The sequence below is a fragment of the Leuciscus leuciscus genome (genome assembly GCF_965113295.1).
Source record: "Leuciscus leuciscus genome assembly, chromosome: 1".
In the NCBI taxonomy this organism is placed as follows: Eukaryota; Metazoa; Chordata; class Actinopteri; order Cypriniformes; family Leuciscidae; genus Leuciscus; species Leuciscus leuciscus.
Window position 1 is genome coordinate 50,371,097 of NC_138725.1, and position 15,686 is coordinate 50,386,782.

Here is a 15,686-nt window from a genome sequence, read left to right on the forward strand (position 1 = left end):
ACTATTGAAAACAAACTGTGGAAATAATTGTTCTAATTATATGAATAAAATCATCAATCAACAAAAATATTACACACACACACACATAAATAAATAAATAAATATTAGAGTTTGAAATGAATTTGAGTTCATTACAATATATGCCTTGTATAGATCCATTATATATATATATATATATATATATATATATATATATATATATATATATATATATATATATATGATTCAGTAATATTCAGTAACCCTTATTTAAATTCAGTACATCCCAAACTGAATATTTAATTAGATTATGCAAATTCATCTTCCTCTTGAACCATCATAATAAGTTCTGTATCCCTGTACAGCTCGATAATTCAGTACAACAATATGGAGCATAACATTTTGGGATTTATTTTGCAGGGAGACACAGTGACTGAAATGACTGCACTGTGCGCAAAAACTGCCAAGACAGTATAAAGAGATATTTTCACATTTAATAATGATTGATGAGTTAGAAAACAGCATTTCTGGAGATTTTAATATTTGAATAAGAACATTTCAATAAAGCTTATGTTATTCTGTTGTTTGGTGATGTTTTTAACATTAAAAAAAGCAAATAGCTCTCTAGAGTCTGTCTTAACAACAGAACATTGCAGAGGCTAAAGACACAGCTGTAGTAATGGGACTCTGCCCATTATACTAAAACAGTCCTGTAACCACTCTCACCAGGACACGTCACTGTTTATCTGTTTGAAGAAACTCATATTAAGTTACATGCACGTGCCAGCGGTAGCAAAAAACAAACAAAAAAACAAACAAAACAAAACATTTTTATATCAAGAGGTGGTACTATTGCCCTTGAAATGAACCTCAATGGACTCAAGCTCCACAAACTACAGTATTTGCTATCAGGATTCCAATGCAAATTACCTGATGTCTGTTTCATATTTAAACAACTGCACTGTTGACTGGAGAACTCATCACTAGTTCAGCCTTGATATAAATCATGTTCACTTTGGCTACGTTTACACGTGGATGGCTATTTTCATAAACGGACATTTCTCCCCTCTTCGTTTTCAAAAATAACATCGTGCACACGAACCTGTGTATATGCTGTCAAGAGCATGCCAAACCTGTAGGTGGCAGTGTAACGAGAAGCTCAAGCCCACCTTAGCCAATCAGAATCCCGAAAATGGTCACATTCTGTGACGTCGCTGCCTAAAACTCCGTTTTTCTCAGTTTACATGCAAACGTGCAAACGAAGATTTTCAAAATCTCCACTCTGGCCGGAGTTTTTAGAAAGAATCGGTTTCATTGGCGAATCCTCCGTTTGCGTGTAAACGAAGGGTGCAAACGAAGGGAAATGTCTCCGTTTTTCAAAATAACCATGTACGTGTAAACGGGGCCTTTGTATCTGTTGCTGTTGCTGGCCGCAGTGTCTGGTAAGTATATTCCCTGAACAAAATGAACTTTTCTTATTGTAAATAAATACATGATCTTAATTATTTGTACAATTTTTTGTTTATCCACAGGCATTGACTCTCAGGTTGTGCTCACACAGTCTGAACAGTCAGTAGTTGTGGCTCCAGGTGGTTCCCACAAACTGACCTGTGCATGTAGTGGATTCACTCTTAGTAGCACTAACATGTACTGGATCCGTCAGGCACCTGGAAAAGGACTGGAATGGATTATTTATTATTATTCAGATTCTGATAAGAGCTCAGCTCAGTCAGTCCAGGGCAGGTTCACAGCAACTAAGGATGGCTCTAATTTCTATCTGCACATGAATCAGCTGAAGACTGAAGACGCTGCAGTGTATTACTGTGCAACAGACACTGTGGAAAGACTAATACAGGCAGCTGTACAAAAACTCATGAGAAATGAGGTGGACATGGTTGAGTAACACTGAAAAAGTGGAAGAGCCTCTGAAGTGACATGAAGTGTTTTGAATGTACATACATTAAATACAAAAACCTGTAAATATTAAAATGATTCTTTATTTTTAATCATAATGACTAGTCTGTTTCCCACAGTATGTCTCAGTATGAAGTATATCTGTTCAGTTTAGCATACATTCCCTTATTTAATAATGGACTGGATTCTTTTTTCTAATAATTCTTCTAACACAAAACTTCATTACTAATACATGGGTATTGTCAAGATGGAGCTTATATATAAAATTATGCTTTTTTAAATTATTCAAAAATTAAATTTAACATGCACCAAGTGCACCTGTAACTTCAGCAACCAACTACATCCTGATAAACTGCAAATTCAGCATACGAGGGAGATACATGTGAAATCACAACCAGTTAATGAAACTACTATTTATGCCCACAACTGACACACTAATACCAATGTTATATTATACTAATCCAGAAAGAAGAAACAACAGCAATATGCTAAAAAAAAAAAAAAAAAAACATTCATTCTAACCTAGAAATTACTGAATGTCCAAAAACAATTTATCTTTCCACTGTAGATTGTCACCACCAACCCCAGCCCAGACTTGGTGCTCTGGTTGCATCTCTGAAACATTTACTCAATAACAAATAACACACCATGAATAAATAAATGGTGATAGAAATAAAAGTAATGTAACTTTTCTCACTTATCAAATGTTGGTCAAGATTTTTTCCCTTGTCTACTGTGATAATTTGCAGATTACTCCATTAAACTACAGTGTAAGTCTGCAAACTTCCAAAGATGCAAATGATTTTGTGGGAAGGGTCAACGTCTCCCAGACTCCTGAAAGTGTGTTAGAAGTGATAGCATAAGCGGAACTTTCAGTCAGTGCATGTGTTCAGTAACTAAAACAGCTTTAGTGTAACCTATAACTGTTTTACTGCCTCTTTCTGTTGTAATGGAGATGCTACTATATGGACTCCTACTGATGATTATTGCATGTGAGAAACGCCTCGGTTACGACTGTAACCTCGGTTCCCTGAAGAGGGAACGAGCGTTGCGTCGAAAACTGACGCTATGGGAACGCTTTGCGTGATGACGTCTTGAAGCACATGTAAAATCAGTCCAATGGTGTGGCGGAACGTCAGAGGCGGGTGACGTCACGTACCAGGAAACTATAAAAGCCGGCCCAAAACAGAAAACGAAAGCTTCGTAAAAGTCTGAAGTCGAGCTGACAGGCATGAAGGAGATATGGCAGGGCGACGCAACGCTCGTTCCCTCTTCAGGGAACCGAGGTTACAGTCGTAACCGAGGCGTTCCCTTTCAAGGGAACTCCCGTTGCGTCGAAAACTGACGCTATGGGAACGTCTATACCAACGCCTCCATAGCTACAAATGTCTGTCCTGTGTGTAATCATGTGAGCAGCACTAAGAAGACAAAACATGAGACCCTGGAGTAGAGTCTAAATCCAGAGAGTAGAACCTGACGAAGGTGTGCGGTGAGGACCAGCCTGCCGCATCACAGACGTCCTGTAACGATACTCCTGATATAAGGGCCTTAGAGGCCGCCATACTCCTAGTAGAGAGCGACCGGACAGCCAAAGGAGAAGGCTGTCCAGCCGCCTCATAAGCCAGTGAGATAGTCTCAACCACCCACTTGCTCATCCTTTGCTTAGACACTGGACCTCCCTTGTTAGGGGAGCAAAAGTCACTTTTACGCCACAGGGCAGCTCTGTGGACATACGCGTCTAACGCCCGAACAGGGCAAAGCAAATTATTCGCCTCCTGGTCCGATTTCGAAAGGGAGGAGGACCTCCAAGTGCCACGAGGGAAACGAGATACCAAAGGGTCTTTCCCCACAGACATTCCACCCAAAGGACTGTGGTAAGCACCTACGGCCGCCACATAAACCTTTAAAGTGGACGGGGTCAGACCTGCAGTGAACCGGTCCTGCAGGAACTCCAGAACTGTACCAATTGGGCAGTTGACTGGATCCAACCGACGGTCACTACACAAAGAGGTGAATACTCTTCAGTTCAGGGCATAAAGTTTCCTCGTGGAGGGAGCTTGGACTGTAGAATGGTCTCAACAACCTCAGTTGAGAGACCTGACTCTATGAGCTGGGCCCCCTCAGAGGCCAAGCCCACAGGTTCCACAGTTCTGGGCGGGGGTGAAATATTGAGCCCCCTGCTTGGGACAGAAGGTCCCTCCTGACGGGTAGCTCCAGAGGATGCCCGTCGAGGAGGGACACAAGATCGGGAAACTATACTCTGCCCGGCCAGCGCGGGGCTATAAAAAGCAGGCAAACCCGGTCCCTGCGAACTCTTTCCAGAACTCCCGGGAGCAGAGCAACTGGGGGAAAGGCGTACAGACGTAGCCTCGGCCACGTCTGTACCATAGCATCCAGTCCCAGAGGAGCTGGATGCGTGAAGGAGAACCAAAGTGGACAGTGAGACGTCTCTCGAGACGCAAACAAATCCACTTACAATTTCCATATCAGCTCCACCACCTCGGGGGTGGAGCCACCATTCCCCGGGCCTCGGCCCCTGTCTCGACAGAGTGTCTGCTCCTATATTCTGGACCCCGGGGATGTAGGCTGCCTTGAGTGACAGCAACTTCCCCTGGGACCACAAGAGGATATGGCATGCCAGCGCAAACCCCCTTGATATAGGCGACTACCGACGTGTTGTCCGTATGTACTACACATGGTGTCCCCTGAGACCTGTGATAAAGCTCCTCAGAGCCCGGAAGACAGCTAACATCTCTAGGCTATAGAATGCCAGGAACGATGATGGTCTTCCCACAGACCTTGAGATGAGCGACCCTCAGGATCGCTCCCCAACCCGTGAGGGAAGCATCCGTCGTTAGCAGTTTGCGACGACAAGGAGCTCCCAGCACTGGGCCCTGGGACAGGAACCAAGGTTTCTTCCACATAACCAAGGCACGTAGGCATCACCGCGTGACCTTGATTGTGCGAAATGGGTTGCCCCTCGGGGAAAAACCCTCTGGTCCTGAGCCACCACTGCAGGGGCCTCATGTGCAGCAGTCCAAAAGGTATCCCGTTGGAAGCTGCTGCCATGAAACCCAACAGTCTCTGGAACTGTTTGACAGTGAGTAGCTGGCCTAGCTTTACACTTCTCACAGCTGCCAGGATGGAATCGAAGCGTGGCGATGACAGGCGCGCCTGCATCGACACTGAATCCCAAACCACGCCTAAAAAAGTGGTCCTCTAAAATGGAGAAAGCACACTCTTCTTGGCGTTCAGCCGTAACCCCAACTCTTTCATATGGGCGAGAACAACATCTCGATGTTGAACCGCCATCTAATGCGACTGAGCTAAAATCAACCAATCGTCGATGTAGTTCGTGATGCGAATACCCCGGAGGCGCAGAGGCGCCAGAGCTGCATCCACGCATTTGGTGAAAGTGCGGGGTGATAAAGCCAGGCCGAATGGAAGAACTCGATATTGGTATGCTTTGCCCCCGAAAGCAAACCTCAGGAACTTCCAATGACACGGACGGATGGAATATGCGTCCTTGAGGTCTATCGTGACAAACCAGTCCTCGGACCTGATCTGTGGCACGATTTGTCTCAAGGTTAACATTTTGAACTTGAGCTGCATGGCTGACTCGTACAGAACTCGAAGATCTAAAATGGGACGCAATCCCCCGTCCTTTTTTGGAACTATGAAGTACCGGCTGTAAAACCCGGTTTCCCTGTTGGAGGGGGGTACATATTCTATGGCCCCTTTCTCTAACAGAGTGTTTACTTCATGTTCCACAACCAGAACCTGCTCGGGGCCCACCACTGTGGGCAGGACCCCCATAAACCGCGGTGGGCGTTAATAGAATTGTATCTAATACCCTTTTTCCACGGTCTGCAGGACCCAACGAGAAACATTTGACAGTAGCTTCCACGCTGTCAAATATTCTACTAGAGGTACCAGTCTCTCGAGACTGGTTTCTGGATTTTGTTGCTGTTGAGTAGTCGGTTCGTCGCCCTGTAACGGCGCACCGGCAGGGAACGACCAAACAGACTGCTCCAGCACCCTCCTCAGAGGGGGCGGGCATCCCGAGGCCACTACGTTTCCGGGTGGACCTTGAGATATGTGCTCGCCGGAGACCGCTGCGCCCTGTAACACCGGAGGCGGCAGGGTTGGCAGAACGGTCCCCTGAGGGCACCGAAGAGAGACGGCACCGTATTTTTCTCCTGCTGTTGAGTAGTCGGTTCGTCGCCCTGTAACGGCACACCGGCAGGGAACGACCAAACAGACTGCTCTAGCACCCTCCTCAGAGGGGGCGGGCATCCCGAGGCCACTACGTTTCCGGGTGGACCTTGAGATATGTGCTCGCCGGAGACCGCTGCGCCCTGTAACACCAGAGGTGGCAGGGTTGGCAGAACGGTCCCCTGAGGGCACCGAAGAGAGACGGGCACCGTGAAAAGAGGTGTTAACCGCTCTGCTTCGGGGGGACTACCCTCATTTGTCCTGAGCCCTCAGACATCAGGACCTTTCCCCAGCAGCCTTCTTGGCGGTAATAACGGTTCTGCAGATCCGTTTTACCCCTCGAAGACTGCTGGGTTTGAGAGCGCCCTCCGTGTCCCCGAGATTTTTGTGGGGGAGCACGGGAGGAAACGCTCTGTTTCTGAGTGGCGCGGTGCTCAGCGCTCTTTTTAGACTGCTCCCGCTCAGCAGCCTCATAGAAAGAACGGCGGGGGAGAAGATTCTGAAGTGCAGCTGCCTGTTTTGAAGCTTCTTGTGACTTCGCTACAGCACTATTAACTGCGTCTCCAAATAACCCTTGCGTGGATACTGGTGCATCTAAAAGAACATGTTTTTCTTTGTCCTTTATGTCACTTAAGTTGAGCCACAGATGCCTCTCAGTGGCCACCAGGGCTGCCATAGAGCGGCCGATGGATTTAGCCGTCTCCTTGGTGGCCCTGAGAGACAAATCTGTGGCTCTACGCAGTTCAGACACCGTATCAGCACTAATACCCCCGCCATCCTCAGAATCACCCAATAACTCAGCCTGGTAAGCCTGCATTATGGACATTGTATGTAAACACGCTGCAGCTTGACCGGCGGCGGCATAAGATTTATGAACCAGGGAAGAGGTAACTTTTACTGGCTTGGATGGAAGTGCAGGAGCCTTCAGAGAAGATGCCGTTGCTGGAGAGAGATAGCTCGCGAGCGTCTCTTCCACCCTCGGCATCTCCCCATAACCATGCTCTTTATAATTGTGAATGGATGAATAGTGTGATGTTTGTGCAGTATACACTCGATATGACACTGGTTTCCCCCACGATCTCGACACCTCAGTGTGGAGATCGGGGAAAAACGGAAGGCTTCTGCACTGAGGCTGTGCACGAGATGGCAGGAAACGTTCGTCGAGCTTGCTTTTCGAACGAGCGCCCTGCCTATCTTCTGGCCACTCAATAGATAATCGCTCGACAGCTCTAGTGATAACATCAAGCAATTCTTCAAACGCATGATACTGAGGTGGCGAATCCTCAGACTCAGCGTCAATACTAACAACGTCCAACTCCTCAGAGCTGGACAATTGCAGTATTGGTGCCTCCATCGGGGGGGAAGAAACCGCAACGCGTGCTTCCACACCATGAGAGGCACTGGATCTATCAGAAGGAGGCTGAGATAAGGCAGAGCCCGTCTCAACATCCACTGATAGATCCATTTGCGAACCCCAGGTCTGTGATTGCCGCCGTGCCTCGGCAGCGGCGGGACCAGAGCCCTGGGGAACGCGATCGGGATCGCGATCGTGAACCGAGCCAAGCGGGATCGGAGCGAACGCAATGGAAGCGCGTCGCAATGCACACAGTCACCACCCTCGAGTGCTGACTGGGCATGCTCCTCACCCAAACAAACAACACAAAGAGTGTGAGTATCACCTCCCGTTAAATAACGCGGGCAGGGATGGACACACACTCTAAACTGCTGCTTGCTCGCCATACTGAATATATATATATATGTGATATAGACAGACAACACCAAATATACAGACAGATTTCACACAGAGCGCAACTGAAGACTCAGAAAGCTTTCGTTTTCTGTTTTGGGCCGGCTTTTATAGTTTCCTGGTACGTGACGTCACCCGCCTCTGACGTTCCGCCACACCATTGGACTGATTTTACATGTGCTTCAAGACGTCATCACGCAAAGCGTTCCCATAGCGTCAGTTTTCGACGCAACGGGAGTTCCCTTGAAAGAGAACTCCCATTTGCAGTGGATTATTTCATTGTTCTAAATCATCTAACATTAATTTTCTCTGTTTTTCAGGTGTTTAGTGGTCAGTCTTTGACCTCCTCAGATTCTGTGGTGAAATTGCTGGGTCCATGTTTGGTCTAGTATTCTGTAACAAATGAATCCATTGGAGGCAAGATGGAGCGGACCCAAATGCAACTTTAATAATAATAAACAAAATCAAACATAAAGACAAGAACCTGGACCACACACAGGGCAAACATGAGGGCTTAAATACACAAGACTAACGACTAGACAAGGGACACCTGTTTCAGATGACACAGACAAGGGAACACATGGCAGGATCGCATGACTTGAACAAGGGATCACATGACATACATGAAACAGGAACAACCCACAATGTGACAAGGGCCTGCACATTCTTTGGTTATTAAGAATCAAAATTCCAACCTTTGAACTGGGCGATTTTTGTGTAATTCCAATTATTATTTTGTCTTTTGGACTTTATTTAAACATATGTTATGTGAATAAGCTTCACCAGGGCAGAACTAAATAATAATTTAAACGGTATTGTAAACGATGAAAAGGTTTTTGTTCAAAATACTTCTGGTGCAATAAGTTTGTCTCCTTTTTCTTAATCAAGATACATTAGAGAAAAAATCTGTTAAATGCATTTATTATTCCAAATGCATAATATAAAAAAAAAAAAAAAAAAATATGAATCATTCTTTCAGAGCCTTCCTGACACTGTCTCCTTTCCAACGAATGCCTCTGGAATCAAAGCAATAAATAAAAGTCCTTCCTGAGCTAAAAACTGGACTGTTGAAAATAACAGGACATATTGGGTCAATTTCAAATATTTATCATTTATCAAATACAAGTTAAGATTTCCCCCCCCCCTTATTTACTGTTAAAACATTTAGATATTCAGATTAAACTACTGTGTAAGACTTCAAACATCCAAAGATGCAAATTATTTTGTGGGAAGGGTCAACGTCTCCCCGACTCCTGAAAGATTGTGTTATAAGCTGAACTTTCAGTCAGTGCATGTGTTCAGTGACTAAAACAGCTTCAGTGTAACCTATAACTGTTTTACTGGCTTTTTCTGTTGTAATGGAGATGCTACTATATGGACTCCTACTGATGATTATTGCATGTAAGAAACTCCCATTTGTAGTAGATTATTATTTCATTGTTCTAAATCATCTAACATGATTTTTCCTCTGTTTTTCAGGTGTTAGTGGTCAGTCTTTGACCTCCTCAGATTCTGTGGTGAAAAGACCAGGAGAATCAGTCACTCTGTCCTGCGGTGTCTCTGGAATCTCAATGAGCAGCTACTACATGCACTGGATCCGTCAGAAACCAGGGAGAGGACTGGAGTGGATTGGATATATAGACACTGGCTCAAGTGCATATTATGCTCAGTCTCTACAGGGCCAGTTCTCCATCACCAAAGACACCAGTAAAAACATGCTGTATTTAGAGGTGAAAAGCCTGAAGACTGAAGACACAGCTGTTTATTACTGTGCAAGACAGTCACAGTAAGACAAAAGACTGCAGGGCTGCACAAAAACTACTCATGTGATCTCTGAGGGCTCAAGAGCACTTTTTCAGAACACTTCCCTAAAATTCAGCAAGCTACTTTATAAATATGTAACCAGTGGTTGAATGAAACAGCACAGAATACAAAAAATTACTCTTGGGGCTTTATTCTGGCTGCTGCCTCTATGCAGGACAGCGATCGAAAGGAGCAAATACTTAGAAGAAAAATAAAATAAAATGACACAATCTTTCTGATTTCTTTGGTGTACTTATTTGGTATCAAAGACAAGTAGCAAACCAAACTGGATGAAATCAAAATGAAATGAAATACATTGGAAGAATGAAATGCTCCAATTGAGTATAGTACAAAATAACGGCAATGAAATACGGTAGAGGCTAATAGTCAAATGAAAGACAGTACATTAGTCTACCATCAAACTTCACAGTTATCTGCATACACTTTAAATAAAGAGAAATGAATTACACTGTTCAAACAGCATTCAATAGCTCTTAAACATATATTAAATGTCTCAAGAACCCAGTTTTTAACATGCACATTACATCTAAACATTCACACTGGACTTTGAATAAGGCAAACAAAACTGAATTAACATTTATTACAACACATACCCAGTCTTTGCACGTGTCCCATGCGTGATCAAACCAGATCCAGCTCACACATACACTCACAGGCGTCCGTAAAAGACGATCTATAAAATATTTTCCATTGAACACACATATGTAATACGCAAATATAACATTTAAACAGTTTGTTCACTGGCATGAGAATATATATTTACTTCACAAAACCTTAATTAAGTGTATACATAGCTCCCACAGGCCAATTAATGTCACGTGACCTCACCGGAGACGCCATCTTTGATGGCATAAGATGCTGTGTTTACAAAGTTTTACAAGCAAATTTCGAATATTTCTTTCTGTTTATAATGTTACGAAAATCATGAAGAGACAAAGTGACAGAGATTATAAAGAGACTCTATTAACACAAGACAGAGAGAAGTACAATGCGAAAATTACAGTCATAAATGGTGTGGATTTATGCGCTAACGAAGGAAGCACTGAGCACTGATTATGCAGCTTTGCCTCAAATAGCGTTACAGTATTATCATGAGTACCATTATCTGGTATTGGCTAGGAGTTTTTACACATGTGAGCAATTCCGAGCCTGGAAATCACTGGACGCGTACAATCAGTTTGCCGAGGGTTGGGTTGGTGACGTTTGCTCAAGTGCAATCAATGGAAAAGTAACGTGAATATACACGGTATAAAAATAAATAAAACTTGCGTGCAAATTAATTAATGTAATGCTGAGCTACTTTATACGCGGGTTCTTTAGGGACATAATCTGAGATTGCAATGCAGGAATGTGCATGTGTGTGTGTGTGTGTAAGTGAGAGAGAGAGAGGGAGAGAGAGAGAGAGAGAGAGAGAGAGAGGCGCGGGCACGATGGAACAGTGGAAACAATGTTGTTTTTGTATGTTTTTAATACCTCGTCATTTTGAATATGTGACATCATTCAAGTTTCTTTCCTGTTTATCCTCGCCAGCCATAACCTCCGTCGTTGTTCTGACTTCTCACATTCATGAAGTCTAATGATGGGTATACTGTAAAATCCAAATTTAACCGAACCTCCGGCACGATTTGAACATCCATTGACCCAGCAGGAGATGACCATTTTCACTTTTTATCACGAAATTAACTCGTTTCAGCTTCTTCTTCTAATGTTCTGCCCACAGCATGCCCACAGAAATGGCGCCGGGTCGGCAAATGCCTGTATGTTGTGACGTCATGTAGGAACTGTGTATATGACCAAAACCAGGAGCTCTCCTATGTTATCACTGCTCTCTCTTCGCTGAAACTAGCGCATACACGTTACACGAGGCAATGCCATAAACGAGTGTCGCAAAACCATCTCTTAAAGGACCCACGACCAATTTATGCCTAGTGTCATATTTTGTAATAATCATCCCACTTGGCTACATTTATATTGATTTAAATCCTTAACATACTTCTTCATGGAGGTCTTTCTAAATGAACATAAAGCATTGTAAGCATTGATCTAATGCAGACAAATAAGTGACCTTTAACCCCTGAGGTCGGCGGTATCGCCGGCGATACCAGCTCGCTTTTTTTTTATCAGTGTAAAAGAAACTCATAAATACTCTGTTGACTTTGATTTTCCATAGGAGTTTCATACATCAATCGATTCTGTTAAATGTGTATTATTTTTGTGTATACTCACAATAAAAACAAAGTGTTGTGCTTTTTGCCAAATAAAGAAAAATAAACACGAAGCGAGTTCTGCCTTCTCTCTGCCAGTGAAGTCCATTCTGAAACGCGTCCGAAAATGAACAATAACTCAGCGAATACTCAGTCAAACAGGCAAACAGACACACAGGCATGAAGCTTGAATTCTCTTCTTTTAAATTAAGTAATTTATATAAAAAACAAATATTCTCATCTTGTGAAATCTGTATTAAAAGAGAGCGATTCCAGTCGAGCTCATCTCAGCTCATTACGTTTTAATCGGCCCCGCCCACGGAGAGCGCGCACTATTCAAACGCAAATGACTGAGACGATCTTCTTCTGGCTCTCGCTTCAGTGAAGCGCACAGGGGACTTACACGCGCTCTCAGTAAGCGCGACGTGTATGGAGTTTGGGCCTAATGACTCAAGAGTTATACTCAAACCTAAGCACGGTTATGTTCCAAAATCCCTCAACACACCGTTTAGGGCGCAGGTCATTCCCTGTCAGCCCTACCGGTCTCTGACGAGGAAGGAGACGCAAGCTTCCTTTGCCCAGTCAGGGCATTAAGAGCTTATGTGTCTCGCACGTCTGTTTTCAGACAGACAGAGCAGCTCTTTGTTTTCACTCTACGGACGTTCTAAGGGACTTGCCGTGTCGAAACAGAGCCTATCCAGTTGGATAGTTGATGCTATAGCGCTGGCTTACACCTCTAAGGGCTTACAGTGCCCATTTGGAGTCAGAGCACACTCCACGAGAGGCGTGGCCTCGTCGTGGGCTTGGTCTAGTGGGATTGCCTTGCAAGATATCTGTATGGCGGCAGGCTGGGCCTCCCCGTCTACATTTATAAGGTTTTATAACCTAGAGGTTCCCGCCTTGCAGGCTAAGCTGCTTTCGGTCTAAAATCGGTACTGTCTGCCCTGATGTGTTCGGGCCAGAATACTGAAACTGCTTGAGCAAATGCTCGCTGTTTGATCGCGCAGCTCTATGGGCAGTGTGTAAGACCCACTATATTCGTCAGTCCAGGCCGGGGGTCGCCCTGACTGTACGACACATCATCAGTATAACTGCTCCTTATAGGATGTTATATTATTACAGGAATGATGCTATTCTAGCCACTCTTTCCTGGGCTCTCTGTGAGTCCCTTATGATCATGTACTATATTAGCCCGGGCACTTGCCCTTGGGACTTTGGTGCTGGATCTTAGCATGCACGGCGTTTTACACTGTTTCCCCTAGCGTAAGACTTACGCAGTACGAGAGTACCTCTCGTAAGAGAACGTACTCGGTTACTAACGTAACCTCGGTTCTCTCTAGAGAGGAAACGAGTACTGCGTATCTTGCCGTGCCTGCACACGCTCTGGTTCGCTTCGGCGATGAAAAACCAGTGAGCTAGCCTCTCGAAGCTATATTTATAGCCCTAGACCACGCCCATTCTGGTGGGACGTGACGTATTGGGCGCAAAGCGCCCCAATTGGAGCTGACGTCACGAAAAGGCCTTATCGATAGGCTGCTGCAGTTGCCGCAGGGCAGCCAATAGGCGCACAAGCCGTCTCGCCTGTGTCTGCATGCTGCCGCAACGCGTTTTACATTATTTCAAAATTAAGGATAATTTTTGGCTTCAGTATCTCGCGGAAAAGAGATTTTCCCCTAGCGTAAGACTTACGCAGTACGAGAGTACCTCTCGTAAGAGAACACCGACTCACTCAACTGACGTTTATTCAAACTTGACTCGTAAAGGCACGCATAGTTGTCATTGGCTAGATTCCTGGATGACAGTCAGAATAAACAGAGAATAACCAATCATGCTCAAAACAGCTAGGAGAGACAGCCAATAGTGTGGCAACATTTGCAATTACAGGAAAATATGAATATATATATATATATATATATATATATATATATATATATATATATATATAGATATGTATGTATGTATGTATGTATGTATGTATGTATATATATATATATATACAGGGTGCGATTTGTGAAAAAAACAGAGGGGGGGATGTTTTGAAACATTTTTATTCATAAAAATAAATCATGAGAACAAGAACTTCATTCACTGCATTTGCTGCTCTGGACCCTTTTCATTGTTCCCAGCTAGCTAACAAGAGTTTTCGTGCTGAAAAATTACATACTATTACAAATATTTGTACTTGGTGACATTCTGAAAAGCCGTACATGGATCAAAGCTAATGGACAGGATCAGATAAATCAGAGTTTAGATTCTCTGCCCGAGCCCGAATTTGACCCGACCCGACCCGGGCCCTTGATCCAGCACTTGTGTTACAAAATGCAACACGTCACGTGTCATGCTCCTCCACTCGCACGCATCACACCGGCCCGGGATAATAATCTTTAAAAATATTTATTTTGTTTAAAAAATATTCTATATTCTAAAACCTTGTTGAATTAAATTAGAGTTGTAGCCTACTAGGGCTACTCCTCCTAGGCCATCCAAAGTTCATCCAAAGTTCATTTTCTGTGTTCATCATTTTTCACGTTTTATTTTTATTTTATTTTATTTATTTTTTACGTTTCTTCTTTCAGATCCATTTGCGATCCATTTCATTCTGAATAAACAAACAAGGCAGTTTACATGATTTGTCCTTGTTGCATTATTCATTATGATAATAATTAATAAATGCACGCACAATATCCGTGAACTTGATAAATGTTGCAGATATGTTTTACTATGCACAAACAAATGCCTTTCAACTTATGTGTGCAAAATTCAGAAGCAGTAAATGAATGTGCAGCAATTTGTACAAATAGAGTGTCTGTATAGGCCTACTATATGTGTTGTAGCCATTAAATAAGCTCATTTAGTTTCATATTTGTTAAAATATTATTGTTATTTTTTTCCATCTATGTTGATTTATGAAAAGTGAACAGCAGCACGAGTAAGATAGGATGTGCAGTATATATCGGGAGACTTGGAGTGGGTTAGACATGATTTTGACTATTTCATTAAGTTTTGTTTTGTAGAAAGCCTTTCTTTAAAGTGAATTTCGTTCTGTATAAATTGTATCTTAATTTTAATACATTTTTCATCAACGAATTGCGTGTATTTAATAAATAAGAAGCAAATATAGCAGACAAAGGCTATAATCAGAGGCGCCGCCGCGGTTACTTGCACTGCACGATAACTTGAGCGGATCTCATCATAAATTAACCGAAACTAAGTGTATGCCTCAAAGAGAATATTAAGAAATATATCTAAAGAACGCTTGAAATGTCTTTAAACGAAACAATTCAAAACGAAAAGAAATAGGCAACACTCTGATGTAATCCATGCATTTCTCCATATATGCGCATTCACTACGGAAATGGCGATCGTCAACTTCATCTTTGCTTCATCTCAACTTCCCTGGCGCCACCCCTGGGTTTAAATTGGGCTCGGGCTCATAACATACAGTTAATGTGTCGGGCCGGGCCGACAAAATCAATTCGCCTCATTCGGGCTTCGCGTCTACCGCGCCGCGCGACACGCATCGCGCCGCAGGACCTCTAGACGCGCGTAAACGTGTCTTTACATTGACTTAACATTGAAATCACTCACGCCAGACACTCAAGAGTGAGTGAGTAATCAAAAAACCTTTGCTTAGCCTCAGTTGAGTAAAACACCGTATGTGCAACTTCAGCACTAACTCTGCTTGTCATCATAGAAACAGATAATCAGATTGTGATGTTTATTCCCGCTTCAGTAATATGCTGCATATGCAGCGTAAAAAAAGACCTGCAACCGTCTCGCAAGTGTTGATAGGCTATTACTCG

General features: G+C 43.5%; 1 long non-coding RNA gene across 1 annotated transcript; it reads left to right on the forward strand.

Annotated features, from left to right (window-relative positions):
• The first annotated feature begins 9,051 nt into the window (after positions 1 to 9,051).
• Positions 9,052 to 9,633, forward strand: LOC309500040. Its single transcript, XR_014206450.1, has 2 exons — positions 9,052 to 9,256; positions 9,335 to 9,633. It is a non-coding gene; the product is annotated as an uncharacterized lncRNA (long non-coding RNA).
• The last annotated feature ends 6,053 nt before the right edge of the window (positions 9,634 to 15,686 follow it).